The following is a 15,457-nucleotide window of genomic DNA, read 5'->3' as shown; positions in this document are numbered from 1 at the left end:
AAGGAAGAATCGGTTATGAAAAATAAGTTCACCTCAAAACAATATGAGTGGGAGCTCGAGAGGGTTAAGCACTCTCTATCCCAATATGTAGCTTTAAAAGAGACTAGATGCTAAGAGTCTTTACATTTTAGGGAAAGTTACATGGTGGAAACGCTTCGGACCCGCCCCGAGAGTTAAACTGCTGAGCTAGCAAGAAAAGAAGTTATTAAACGGCCATTACCTTGTTGTTGAACTGCTGCCCGAAGAAAGAGGCGCTTCCCGCCCCCTGCTACGTACTTTACACTTTGAAAGTTGGTACTGAAGTGGCGCAGAGACCCGAAAATCAGCAGTTTATATACTCTCGTGGAAAGTTCGAGGCGTTTCGGAAATGAGAACACCCGCCCACAAAAACTTTATTGGCTAGGGTTAAGCAAGATATTCAAGTTGGAGAAGATACATCTGATTGGTCAGAAATTAATTAAAGAAATTCGGGATTGGCTAAATTCAAAACCAGGGGAAGGAAAGGGTTATACAGCCGACTTAAACAATAACAGAAAGAAATTTAACAAGAAACAAACTTTTGAAATAAAAATTTCTCCAAAAAAACAGTTCTTTCACTTCGCACCAGGGTGCACCATTGTAGTTCTTCAGTAGTGTCCTCTAGAAGAGAAAGTTCACACTTCTTACTACAGGTAAAACAAAAATACATCGAAAACGACCCAGTTCAGAAACTCCAAAATTTCCAAGTAGTGACATCTTCTGAGAAACTTGAAAATTAACACAGTAGATAAAGTTCAGATTTCCTCCAGCAGAGGAGTTTCAACTGGCGCAAAGTTTGAATTAGCGGCGTGGAGGTGTACCGCCCGGTACAATAATAATAATAATAATAATAATAATAATAATAATAATAATAATAATAATAATAATAATAATAATAATAATAATAATAGATTCCCTGATTGAGGAAAAAGGGAGAGGGAGTTCTTCCGGAGGATATTAGGGCCCAAAGGGGTGTTAGAAGGTTTACGTTCCATCTGAGATCCAATAAGGAGTTTTATGCAATTTTGAAGGAATATCTATCGCGATGCGAAATAGGAGGTTAATCTTGTCTGGGCTTTTGAACAGAATGACCCCGAAAAAGTTGACATATAAGATACTTGCCCTTCGGGAGAAATAGAAAACCCGTTCCCGCTGGCTGAGAGAGGTAAACAATGCACTACGGGAAAAAAGAATAACATCAGCTGAACTTCACGGCAAAAAAAAAAAAAAAAAAAACCTTTTAGAAATTAATTTTCAGATTTGGCGGGGTGGAGGTGGGGGATGAACAACTTGTTATACCGTGGAGTATACCAGTGGAAAAACGCCAGGGGAGGTGCCAAAGTTGAAAAACCTCTGGCGAGAATGCAAAAAGTAAAATAAAAATGGTTGTACACCTTATTTTGAAGAAATGCTGATAGCTTTTGTAGGTCTACTCGTAGCTGATAGCTGGCTCTATCGCTTTGATGATGATGATGATGACGACGACGATCAGGGGCGTAGCCAAGGGGGGTTACTGCGGGGTTAGAAAACTCCACCGCATGGAATTTTTATAAAATAAATTGAATAGAAACTGACAATAATCAAGTGAAAACCGATTAAATCGGTTTATTATTCTAAACATTCACAGAGACATCATTCTAAAACCAATAGATTTCTTGAATCTATTTTCTAAAAAGCCTGAAAAGTTGGATTTTAGATTGTAATATGAACATCTCACTCGCCTTAAAACTGTTCACTTTGATCATATTGGTTTTGTTCTGTATGTTAGTGTAAGATTTTGTAGCGTACCGGTACTGCAATCTGAATATCAACAAAATTTACTTGTATCGGTGTCCTTATAATGACAAGTCTTGTTTGTTGTTGCCAGTTGTTTTACGTCGCACCGACACAGATAGGTCTTACGGCGACGATGGGACAGGAAAGGGCTAGGAGTGGGAAGGAAGCGGCCGTGGCTTTAATTAAGGTATAGCCCCAGCATTTGCCAGGTGTGAAAATGGGAAACCACGGAAAACCATTTTCAGGGCTGCCGACAGTGGGGTTCGAACCTACTATCTCCCGAATACTGGATACTGGCCGCACTTAAGCGACTGCAGCTATCGAGCTCGGTAATGACAAGTCTTGCATGAGCGCACCACACACGCACAAGAGCCTTCATTATGTTCTGTCATCATTTTGTAACTATAATCCCTCCTATTGGTTGATCCTGGCCACGCTACTGTTGATGATGATGATGATAAACATTTCAGTATCACGTGCGTACGTTCATCAGTCAAATTGTCCCAGATATGAACATATTGGCTACAGGTACTTTTTTTTTTATTAACTTCGCTATTTTGGATAACGCGCGAACTTGTGAAATCGATATTCTTCAGTCTACTTTATTCCTGTCTTTGGACACGTTTTAGTGTAACTTACTTTTGTTTTTCCTCGCAAATAATGTCTGCTCAAAGTAGGCGAGACGAATGAAGTTGCTGTGGACATGGAATTACTCTTCCACGGCCATTTTAATTATTGTGCTCTAGCAGACACTAGAGCGAATGCGATTGTGAAATTTAAATGGTCTCCCTCTCCATTGCCTGATAATGTAAACTAGGAGACGTCTAATAGCCTTGACCTTTGAACGCTAGCGTCTAGCGTCTCCAGTCTAGACGTAACGACTGCAGTACAAAGAGTCTCGCCAATAACTGGGACCGCGCTTCGCTGCATTGCAAAAAACTTCCTTTGCACACAGCTTCGAAATTACGTGCGCCTTCAGACTGCTTTAAATCACCGTTCCTGTAAGTGTGCTCGCCGACACAGTGGCAAGGCTTCTAGGATATTATTATAACAGAGTGAAATATTTAATGTGTGGGTAAATTGTGCTTTACAACGGTACTTGAACGATAGGAGACATCGTGGTTATTATCTCAGTGTGTTTCTTGTGTGTACATTTACCTGTGCTCCAATGGCGGTTGGCGCATAAGGTCACATGGTCACGTGCCCTCCCAATGAAATGCAAATCCACAGCCTGTTTTCAGTCATTAAACCGGGCCAGGAATGGAATGAATGAAGCCCCATCTAGCGGCGAGGGTAGGAATTGTGCCGGCTGTCCTCAGTTACAATCCTATTTTCTATTAATTTCAGCTTTCTTAACTGTATTACTTTACTCCTTAATTACTCCGTATGTATGAGAGTGCTAATTCAGAAACCTGGACAGTCTTTCCTTTGAGGAAAAATTCCAAGCTTTTTGGTCCCGGAAAATATAGAAATATGGAGGCAATTTCAATCGCGGTGCAGACCTACGTTTCGGGATAATTGGTGGCTAAACGGTAAGTCGTATTACAAAATAGATAACCCAATCACAGTTCAATTTGGAGAGATCTAGAACTTTGGTCCCATGACATATTGTCGTATCTCCTTCCCTTATACGTTAGATAGAGGTGCATTTCTCAATTTAAATTTTGTACTTTTTACACGTATATCTTATCGTTTAGCACACTTATAAGATAGATAGAATTATCAAATGCGGTGCGCACATTGATACGACCAGTGGTCATATGTTAGCCAAATTTTATGATTCCAGCTGCTGCATTAGTATCCGAAAAATAAAGTAATGTGTGAAAACTGTATCCAAATTTCACCCTGTTTAATGTTTCTAACTCTATCTCGCCCATAAATATAGGAGATACGAGAAAATGTCTAAGGACCAACCATGTAGAAAACTAAACGTGGCGTCTGATGGCGGAATCCGTTTGTTGATATGACTTGCCGTTCAAAAGCAGTAACTGTCGAAATAAAGGTCTGCACTTATAAACGGGCCCATGCTTATAAAGCTCTAGGAGGTCCGCTGTTTGTAATTTCGTTTGTTTTGTCAAATTTTCGCTTTTTAGCTTTCGTGTCTGTTTGTCCGTCTGTTCCACCATCATGGCGAAACGGTTGGATAGATCTCGACCAAACTTCATATATAGAGTACAATCATCCAGGGGAAAGTATAGATTTGCATATGATTTAAAAATGACTGAATAGAATGGGGGTTTATAGCGAAACCACAACAGTTTTCTTCCATTTTTTCTTATCCTGTTGATTTTCTGTAGAATCTGTGGACTAAATGCGAAACGTCCCGTATACGTTACGTCCCTTTGTTATGTTCATAATTTCGCTTGGTCACTGGACACTCTTTCCTTTGGGTGAATATTACTTTTTGGACCTGGAAAATATGGAAATGTGGAGGCAATTTCAATGACGGTGCAGAACTTCGTTTCGCAGTAACTGATTTCTAAATGGTAATTCATTCCACAAGGCAGAATACACAATCACTGCTCAATTTGAAGAGATCTTCAACCTTGATCATAAGGCTTATTGTGTTATCTCGATTCATTATTCTTTCTATAGCGCAGCATTTTTCGGTTATGATGAAAATCTCTCCAATTCGATTGCGAGTGGCATTAGGAAAGGGGGCCTGTCATTATCGTGAAAACTGTCCATCTCTATTGCGAATGGAAGCTGGAAAGTGAGCCTACCGTTATTGTAGAAACTCCCGAACTCGATTGTGAATGGTAGTAGGAAATGTGGCCTCCCATTATCATCTACATTTTCCCAACGTTCACCTTACATCGAAAACAACGTATGGGGTCTTCCCCGTTTTGTTTCTCGGATAGCGCTAAGATGCGTGCAATTATAATTATGTGCAGTAGCTTACGTATACAAGGAATAATGCTGTAGCGAAGCACGGGTACATTTGCTAGCGAACAATAAATGTGAAAGGTTACAGTCTTGTATAACCCCTGTAACTACGTTGAATCAAGAACTCATTCTACTATCGGTTCCCAGTGTGGCCCGATTGTCAATGTTGGTTGCCTGCAATAACCTACCCCTATTCCCACAATGACCTTGTACGCCTAACATAATTTCCCTTCGTGCTCTCTCATATGCCTTCTATAGATCTATGACACAGAAATATAACTGTCTATTCCTCCCGTAATTGTCTCGGTTATTTGATTCATACTGAAAATCTGGCCCGGATAGTTTCTCTGTGGTGAGAACCCACAATGGTTTTCAAATAACTTACTCTCAACCATTGGTCGAATCCTTTTTTCCGAAATGCCAATGAACATCTTGTCAGGTATACTGATCAATCAAATACGTCGATAGTTGTTTTAGTACTTTCTGTTCCCGTGCTAATAAATAGGTGCAGTTACTGCTTCTAATCAGGAGGTGTCCGACTCCATGGCTAAATGGTTAGCGTGCTGCCCTTTGGCCACACGGGTCCCGGGTTCGATTCCCGGCAGGGTCGGGAATTTTAACCTTAATTGATTAATTTCGCTGGCACGGGGGCTGGGTGTGTGTGTCGTCTTCATCATCATTTCATCCTCATCACGACGCGCAGGTCGCCTACGGGAGTAAAATCAAAAGACCTGCATCTGGCGAGCCGAACTTGTCCTCGGACACTCCGGGCACTAAAAGCCATACGCCATTTCATTTCATCAGGAGGTACGTTGCCCACATTCCATACGCTAATTCCGTTACTCTATGAAGTAATTTCGTCCTTCCCTTCGCAATATATTTCTCCATTTCAGGTCTAATGTATTAGGTCCTTGCTGCTTTATGACGACGTAGTTTTTTTCTCCATCCTCTCTACTTCCTCGAGCGTCATAATATTGCCATCGTTGGTCACCTTCGCATGAATTGCATTGTTCGCGGCCCCAGCAGGTGTATTTCCTTTTACGTTGAGAGGATTTTCAAGATATTTCTTCCATCTGTCCTGTAATTCTCTAGGATCTACAAAAAAGTTCACCTGATTTACCCAATCTACTATTCATTTTAAACTTCCCTCCCTTCCTAAGATCCGTTATTACAGACCAGAAAGGTTTCCCTGTCGGTGTAATAAGCTTTTCCAGGTTATTACATAAAGCGTCTCACTTTTTCTTATTGTTTTGCTTCGCTTCTTCCATCTACGTACATTTGCATCAGTTCTTATTTAGAGCCATTGTTGATGCCCATTGCTATGTTTACAAGCTATTCGCCGTTTGCCATCTTTACACACTGTTGTTCCTATTACAGTTCCAGTGTATGCCACCCGTTACCATTCTGCATCCTGAACCCGTTGGCTGTCTATTTCTTGAAACGTTTCACTAATCGTATCCACGTGCTTCTAATTCCTTTGATCTGAAGATTTTCTTCCCTTACCCGTCTGCAGGCAAACCTCACTTTACCTAGGTTAGGCCTAATGATAGGCCAACGCAGTTCACTGCAGGCCAGATAGTGGTTTTTATCATCGAAAAATCCTCAGAAGACTCGTATGATACTTTTTGTCTATTATGGTTCTGGTGCCCTACTTGCCCATATGTACCGACGAATAGCCTTATGCTTAAAGAATGAACTTGCAAGTGGTAATCCTACACTAGCACCGAAGTCCAGTAAACGCTTCCATATCTTTCCTACATTTACCTATCACCTTCTGAAACCCGTCGGATCTACTTGCAGTTGTCTCATTGAAACTATCCTACCTTGCTGCTGACCCTGTGGTTTACTTAGTGCTTTATATAACTTCATCCTCATCTATGACCACACGTGGTGAATACACTGGGACAGTTCTCGTTCTAATTCCTCCCACCCCTAAATCTACTCTCATTTGTTCATTTGCATGCCTGAAGAACCTATGTTCCATGTTATGGTGTTCTTGATTAATAATCTTAACCCACACACGAACCTTCCTCTTTTCACACCTGTTAAGAATACCTTATAATACTCTGTTTTTTCCCTCGTTATCTCCCTTTACCCAAATATCATTAACTCGCAGGTAATACAGACTCATCCTCTTTGCTGAGTGAGCCGTCTGAACTTTCTTTTTTCCATATGGTCCAGTGATACTGATAGATCCATATCGAATTTCGTGAAGTCAAGTTGTTTCCAAGGAGTTCCTTGGAAATGGGAATTCCGTCACTCGAATAGTTCCGAGGTTTGCTTAAAACGTGCTCGATAGAATTATGTGAAGTAGGATGCTTCCCTGCATACACATAATCCCAGTGAGAATGTCTCCTCTAATGGTGAGGGACCACAGTGGATAGTGTAGTCGTAGCCACCTTAGCTCAACGAGGATCACGACATCCCTGAGATGGTCATTCTGTTTCATAGCACCTGCTACTTACCAGGCCACTCAGGCGTTGCCGATGTTTTGGAAACTACGTCGTAACTACGATAACGTACATAACGAAGAATCCGCTTTCCCAAAATTTTGTTTTTATTTTAGAATGGGAAAACATTCTGAATACATCAATGCTTATACTTTCGGCAGTTGACTAAATCTACGTTGTCAAAATTATGGGCCAAGGAATAATATAACGAATAAAAAATGCATAGGAAATTCCATTGAGAGAAATTGTGCTTTTTCGCTTGAAAAGTTTTTGATTCTCTCGGAGGCAATTATAATGACTGCTATGGCGAGATTGAGCCGCCACAAGAAACTCGTAGGTACACAACAAGCGGACAGCAACGCAGTGCGTGTTCAACTGTGGAGCGTAGAGGTTCTCTTCTGTCGGTTGTAGGCCGTGTGAGTTGCATAAAGTTAAGGCGCGAGGTTCGAAAACTGAACAACATCAAAATCACTTTCATTCAATTACAGTTTTTGTGAAAGTAGTCCGTCTCCAACTTTAAAGTGAAAAATATACTTCAATCTGTGAACGTACATCAAAGAAATAAATAAGTTTCCAGAACATGTTAATAAATAAGCAAAATTTTAAGAAAGTTATTATTTGGTATTCTATATAGTATTATCTTTATTTTGGTAAAGAAATGAAGGGCCTATTTTTAATGGTTTGCTTATAGTATACATGACTGTCGGGAAATATATTATATTCAACATTTCATGTAAAGAAAACAGTTGTGCAAAGGAAGCGGAAATGAATATACTGTATAAACAGGTTTCTAAGTTATCTATATATATCAAAGAACATGTCCTGACTGACTGACTGACTGACTAATTGACTGACTGACTGACTGATTCTTCATCGCCGAGCCAAAACTACTGGACATAAAGAAATTAAATTTGGGGGATACATTTATATTAGCGTGTAGGTGCTCACTAAGGGAGGATTTTAGGATATTCCATCGCTAAGGGGGTAAAAAGGGGGGGGGTGAATTTTTAAAATGAGGATATATATATATCTCAAAAACTTAAAAGTTTATAGACGTAAACATTGGTATTTGTAATCTCCTTTAAAAATTAAGAAACACTTATTTTTTGTTTTTGGAAAACCCCATTGGAGGATGAAAAAAGGGGAAAAGGGGGTTGAACACCTATTATGAGGCGGCTTATATCTCAAAAACTGAAGATGTTACAGGCATAAAAATTGGTTTTTGGAATCTCCTTTGAAAATAAAGAAACACTTATTTTTGTGTTTTTGGATAATCCGACGAATAGGGGGTGAACAGGAGTGACAAACAGGGTGAATTTAAAAAAAGACTATATCTGCAAATTATCTCAGGCACGTAACACATTACAGATTTGAAAACCGGTGTTTGGAATTTCCTGTAAACGTAATGAAATATAATTTTTTCGGAAAATCCACTTAAGGGGAAAAGAAAAAGGGGGTTAATTTTTGAAACTAGCATATCTACGGTATATCTAAAAACCAAACATGTTGCAGACGTGAAAATTGGTATTTGGAATCTCCATTAAATATAAGGAAACACGTATTCTGTGGTTTTCCGAAAAAAACCTTGACGAGGGGGGGAGAGCAAAAGAATCGAAGAATTAGTTGTATTCGTATGATAATGTATGTATATATATTAAAAATCTAAAGATGTTACAAACGTGAAAACTGGTATTTTGAAATCTCCTTTAAAATTAAAGAAACACGCATTGGGGGGGGGGGGATCAACTTGGTAGAGGGGATGAAAACGGAGATAAATTCCTTTTACGAGGATACATATATCTCAAAAACTGAAGATGTTACAGTCGTGATAATTGGTATTTAGAAGCTCTTTTAAAGAAACGGGAACTCACTCGAGTGGGGAGTGTGAAAGGAAGTAAAAAGTTGAATTCTTTTTCTGGAGAAACTTATATCTCAAAACTTAAGGATACAGACATGAAAACTGGTATTTGGAATCTCCTTTGAAAATAAAGAAACACGTATTTTTGTGTTTTTGGATAATCCGACGAATAGGGGGTGAACAGGAGTGACAAACAGGGTGAATTTAAAAAAAGACTATATCTGCAAATTATCTCAGACACGTTACATATTACAGATTTGAAAACTGGTGTTTGGAATTTCCTGTAAAAGTAATGAAACATTATTTTTTTTCGGAAAATCCACTTAAGGGGAAAAGAAAAATGGGGCAAATTTTTAAAACTAGCATATCTACGGTATATCGCAAAACCAAAACATGTTGCAGACGTGAACATTGGTATTTGGAATCTCAATTAAGTATAAGGAAACACGTATTCTTTGGTTTTCGGAAAAAACCCTTAACGCGGGGGGGGGGGCGAAATAATTGAAGAATTAGTTGAATTATTCGTATGATAATGTATGTATATATATTAAAACATCTAAAGATGTTACAAACGTGAAAACTGGTATTTGAAATATCCTTTAAAAGTAAAGAAACGCGTGTTTGGTGGGGGGGGGGGTCAACTTGGTATTGGGGATGAAAACGGAGATGAATTCCTTTTACGAGGATACATATATCTCAAAAACTGAAGATGTTACAGTCGTGATAATTAGTATTTGGAAGCTCTTTTAAAGAAATGGGATTTGTTTTTTTTGAAAATTCACTTGAGTGGGGAGTGTGAAAGGAAGTAAAAAAGTTGAATTCTTTTTCTGGAGAAACTTATATCTCAAAACTGAAGGTTACAGAAGTGGAAATTGGTATTTGGAATCTCCTTTAAAAATAAAGAAACAGGCATTTCTTGGGTTGGGGGAAACCAACCTAACGGGCGGAGGTGGAGCGAAAAAGGTGTTGAATTCTTTTCATGAGGATACTTATATCTCAAACCTGAAGATGTTAAAGACATGAAAATTTGTATTTGGAATTTTCCTTCAAAGTAAAGAAACACGTAATCTTTTGTGTTTGGAAAATCCACTAAAGGGGGTGAATTAATTGAAAAATTACTTGAATTCTTTGTATGAGGATACTATCATCTCAAAAACTAAAGATGTTACAGACGTGAAAATTAGTATTTGGAATCTCCTTTAAAAATAAGAAAACACACATTTGGAGGGGGGGAGTCAACTTCGGGGCCTGGGCGGTGAAAAAACGAGTTTAATTCCTTCCTATGGGGATAAATATACCGGAATCTTAAAACCCTATGGGGATAAATATACCGGAATCTTAAAACTGAAGGTTTTACAGTCGTAATGATTGGCATTTGGAAGCTCCTTTATAAATAAAGAAACACGTATTTTAGGTTTTCGGAAAATTCGCTTAAGGGGGCGATGAAAGAAGTGACAAATTTAATTATTTTTATGGGGAAACTTATATCTAAAAACTTAAGGTTACACACGTGAAAATTTGTATTAGGAATCTCCTTTAAATATAAAGGAACACGCGCTTTTGGGAGGGGTGGGGAATCAACTTAACGGGCTCTTATAAAAAAAGAGTTTATTTCTTTAGATGAGGATACTTATATCTCAAAAACTGAAGATGTTAGAGGCATGAACATTACTTTTTGGAATCTTCTTTCAAAATAAAGAAACACGTGTTCTTTTGTCTTCGGAAAATCCATTTAAGGGGGTGAATGAATTGAAAAATTATTTGAATTCTTTGTATGAAGATTCTGACCGGCTCCATGCTAAATGGTTAGCGTGCTGGCCTTTGGTCACAGCGGTCCCGGGTTCGATTCCCGGCAGGGTCGGGAATTTTAACCATCATTGGTTAATTCACCTGGCACGGGGGCTGGGTGTATTTGTTGTCTTCAACATCATTTCATCCTCATCACGACGCGCAGGTCGCCCATGGGGGTCAAATCAAAAGACCTGCACCTGGCGAGCGGAACCCGTCCTGGGATCTCCCGGCACTAAACGCCATACGCCATTTCGCCATTTTATTTATGAAGATACTTATATCTCAAAAACTGAAGATGTTTCAGACGTGAAAGGTAAGGTATGGGTGTATTCTGCCCGAAGACAGGTCCGAACCTCCGCAGAGGTGTGCCTGAGCCTGAGTTTACGTACTGTAGGGTGGCCAGTTCCTTTCCGCTTCTCCATCCCCCACCCCCCACCATCCCCCAACAACAGCGCGTGGCAACCCATACAAGCTTTGACCACGCCCAATATTGCTTTAATTCGGAGGTCTCACGAGATCCGGTGTTTCAACACGGCTACGGCCGTTGGCGTAAAAATAAACAAACATGTATTTTTCTTTTCGGAAAATACATTTAGATGAGGGTGAGGATGGGGGAAGGACTGATCAAGGGGTTGAATTCTTTTTATGGGGATACTTATGTATAAATCAAAAACTGAAGATGTTACAGATGTGGGAATAGGTATTCGGGATCTCCTTTAAAAATTAAAAATACATGTATTTATTTTTTCGACCTGAGAGAAGACTGTTTCTCACACGTACAGTTCTGTGTTGCATGGTCGTCTTAGCTCCAAAAGGTAATAGGTACCTCAAACGTGGTTTACAAGGAATTTATGGGGTAAATGGAACTCCATTTTTGGGTGAGTTTTTATACTTTAGGAATTTTCAGATAATGTCTTAGTACAATGCCGATGAACGATTACGAAATCCACGCGAGCGAAGCCGCGGGTAATTACTAGTTACTTCATATGTTTATAAGAGAAAATACTCAAGCAGAAATGAATACCTATCTAAAATCACTTCGTTTTTCTAAGTTATTATTTGAGAAGTTAGAAAGTACTCGATTTGTATGTAGATCGATTTCACATGGAAGGCCCCGAATGCAAGCTTACCGCTACACGGTTCGTACCACGTAGCCAAATCGGTCGATCTTACTGTACTGGAGACGGTTCCCTTATTAGACATATTCCAAGTGAACGGTACCGATGACCAAGGATGAGTCAAGTCCATTGTAACAAATATACGAAATAAAGCAACCCCTTTTCCTCGCCACCTCCACCTAATGACGTGGAGGTTGACGTTGCTTGTTGGTTTACATTCTTTAATGGCGCGGTTATTTTATCTGGACTTTGTGCAAGTCATGATCAAATAAGACGGAGATGACTTGCCACTAAGAGACCTTGCACAAGATGCGGTAATGTTACGTAGCACGAGCTAAATAGACCATTGTTTTCTAAAACTCAGAGGTGAGAATATAGGAGGAACGTTGTTCTAACCCTTTTCTATGTACGCTATGAATGTATCTGTACATAGGAATGATGTTTTCTCCCCTCCTCCAACGTGGATGAGAATTAGACTTGACTGGCTGCGTAGCGTACTTGGAGTAGTTGCCTTCTGTGCTCAAGATTTTGCAATAGAATGTCGACACAGACGATTGGCATATAACGGAGATTCTAGGGTCAGTAGATTTATTATTATTATTATTATTATTATTACTATTATTATTATTATTATGTTCGACGTCGTGTAAGGTCTTCGAAACTAATACATGTCGTAATCAATGCATACATGGTCAGTTATGGGAACGACATCAAATAAGATCATCTGGAGACGTATATACTGCATATTTCCAAGGAGCACTATATTTGTTGTTATTTTCTTCCTTTCAAGTTTTTAATAAACTTAGTGTCGTAAGTTTGTAATTTTCGGTTGATATTTGGTTCTTCATCAAATATTTCATGTTATGTGGGTAAATACCTTTTGATAAAGAATTATTATGGACCAGCGACTTCGAGGAAATATTTTATTTTACTGCCTTATGAACTTTATTCCCTGAGGAGATCTTTTTCTTTTGGTAGTTGCTTTACGTCACACCGACACAGATAGGTCCTATGGCCACGAGGGGACAGGAAAGGCCTAGGAATGGGAAGGAAGCGGCCGTGGCCTTAATTAAAGTACAGCCCCAGCATTTGCCTGGTGTGAAAATGGGAAACCACGGAAAACCATCTTCAGGGCTGCGGACAGCGAGGTACGAACTCACAGCTGCGCGCTCTTAACCGCACGGCCAATTCGCCCGATTGAAGGGATCTCATAGTTGGTGAATTATAATGAACCTAACCCGAGTTAACATAATATTTCGAAATGATAGACTCAGCTATCGTGTGCAGACATTTCAAGTTGACGCCATCTGGCTGTCTGCTCGTCAATTTCGACGTTCCGTTTTACTCTAGGCCCACTAGATGGCAGACCGAGTAAACCGAAACTCTCTTGGGTGTCTATGGCTGAAATTTAATTAATTTTGTCGGGTAAACACCAAATGTGTCGCCAGAGATCTTTTACATGCCGACATTATTATTATTATTATTATTATTATTATTATTATTATTATTATTATTATTATTATTATTATTATTATTATTATTATTATTATTACGACATGCTTTTGCGGCTCTTTTCAATAGACGTGAGGCAAACCTGAATGCAATCTTTACTTTTTTTGGGGGGGGGGGAAGGACTTTGCTCCACATGCTCAGTAGAGATGCTCGACCGATCCAGACTGTTCTAACACTAAATTCAATTGACCGTTGTACTGTTGATGAATGAAATGGTAGTATCATTCGTTACTAGATGATGCCCAGTCCACTATTATATTCCGATAAGAACTAAATCTCGCAGTTTTTGCTCCAAGTGTGATGTTTATTCGTCTAGAAAATGACAAGGTCATCAGTTACTTGTTTAGTTATTTGTTGAAACGTGTAACTTCTTATTGATTGCATATTATGTCAATCGACTTTGATCTGATGATCCCTCTGCAGATTTAATTGCACAAGGAAATAGTTACTTTAATGCTGCCAGCGGTTTTGGCTAACAGTGGTCTAGGCTGGTCTATCGTGGGCTGTCCTGAGAATGGTTTTTTGTGGTTTTCCATTCTCCACACTAAGGAAAATGCTTGGGCAGTTCATTTTAAAGGCCACGGTCGCTTCCTTCTCACCTTCTACTCATCTAAAACCTTCGCAGCATATCTCCTGGTCTAAGAGAGGGCGTCACCGCGTAGGAAGCCCGCCGTACCCTACTAGAATACGGAATGAAAGCTTTCTGTTAGTAGTAGTAATAGTAATAGTCTTCTGAATGACGTGTTATCCCAGTCAGCCCATTTCTAAGAAGAGGTATTGTTGATATTTCGAAAATATGAACTCACCTTTGCTGATGATGGCTGACTTGTCGAAGAGGTCAATGCAAGTATATTTGCAGCCTGGATGAAATGGCGAGCAACAACCGCCACCTTGCGACCAGAGGATGAAAGATAATCTCAAATTAAAAATCTATCGTACTGTCATCCGACCTGTTGCACTGTATGGTTGCGAGTGTTGACCGTCTACGACTGAGACAGAGCATCGACTGGGCGTCATGAAGACTAAGATGCTGTGATGGACAGCTGGCGTCACTAAATTAGCCTGCATCTCCAATGAATCCATCTGGGAGAGATTTGGCGTCGCACCGAACCAAGACAAAATGCGTAAGAGTCGTCTACGATGGTTTGGACATGTATTAAGACAAGGGCCGACACTATCGCGAAGACGGGGCACATGTTAGAAGTCATCGGTACGAGATCAAAGGGATGTGCATAACAGCGATGGGCTGATACCCTTCACAAAAATCTGAAGAGCGCCTATTTCTATCCTCTCATGGCCCAGGACAGAACTAAATGGAGACAAGGAATCCATGTAGCGGACCCCGCCAGCAGGAGAGACAAACGCTGAAGAAAGAGAAGAAAGGAAAATAGTTTATGAAAAAAAATGAAGGTTTCTTTGATAAAGAAATATTTTTCCTTGAAGGTGTATACGTGTTTTCATTCTAAACAATTTAATCAGTAAACAGTAAAATATGTCAATTATTCCATTCTAACGTTCGGTCATTTGAGGTCATTGGGAAACTTTAGTGAGTGGAACGATTTATCTTAGAGCAGGGCGTGGTATTGAGCAGCAGTGCTGATAGAAATATTTCAGTTCAGGAGTATGAGATAGTAAACAGGCTCTGTAAATTGTGGTTCATCAATCACAATAATTAAGAAAGCCACGGACTGATAGTTTTTAACACTTTCTGTATTATTTAAAGTACTATATGGCTACACGATTGATGTTCGTCCTTATTGACTTACTGATTGGAAGGACTGTGTCGGGCTGAGTGGCTCAGATGCTTGAGGCCCTGGCCTTCTGACCCCAACTTGGCAGGTTTTCCAAATGGAAAAATGTTAATAAAAATCTTGGCAGGTTCGATCCTGGCTCAGTCCGGGGGTATCTGAAGGCGTTCAAATACGTCAGCCTCGTGATGCTAGATTCACTAGCACGTAAAATTACTCCTGCACCTCGGCGTCTCCGAAAACCGTAAAGTAGTTAGAGGACATAAAAACAAATAATATTATTATTGGAAGGATTGTGAT

This window comes from Anabrus simplex, chromosome 8 (assembly GCF_040414725.1).
Source record: "Anabrus simplex isolate iqAnaSimp1 chromosome 8, ASM4041472v1, whole genome shotgun sequence".
Classification (NCBI taxonomy): Eukaryota; Metazoa; Arthropoda; class Insecta; order Orthoptera; family Tettigoniidae; genus Anabrus; species Anabrus simplex.
This window is presented reverse-complemented; position numbering follows the sequence as displayed.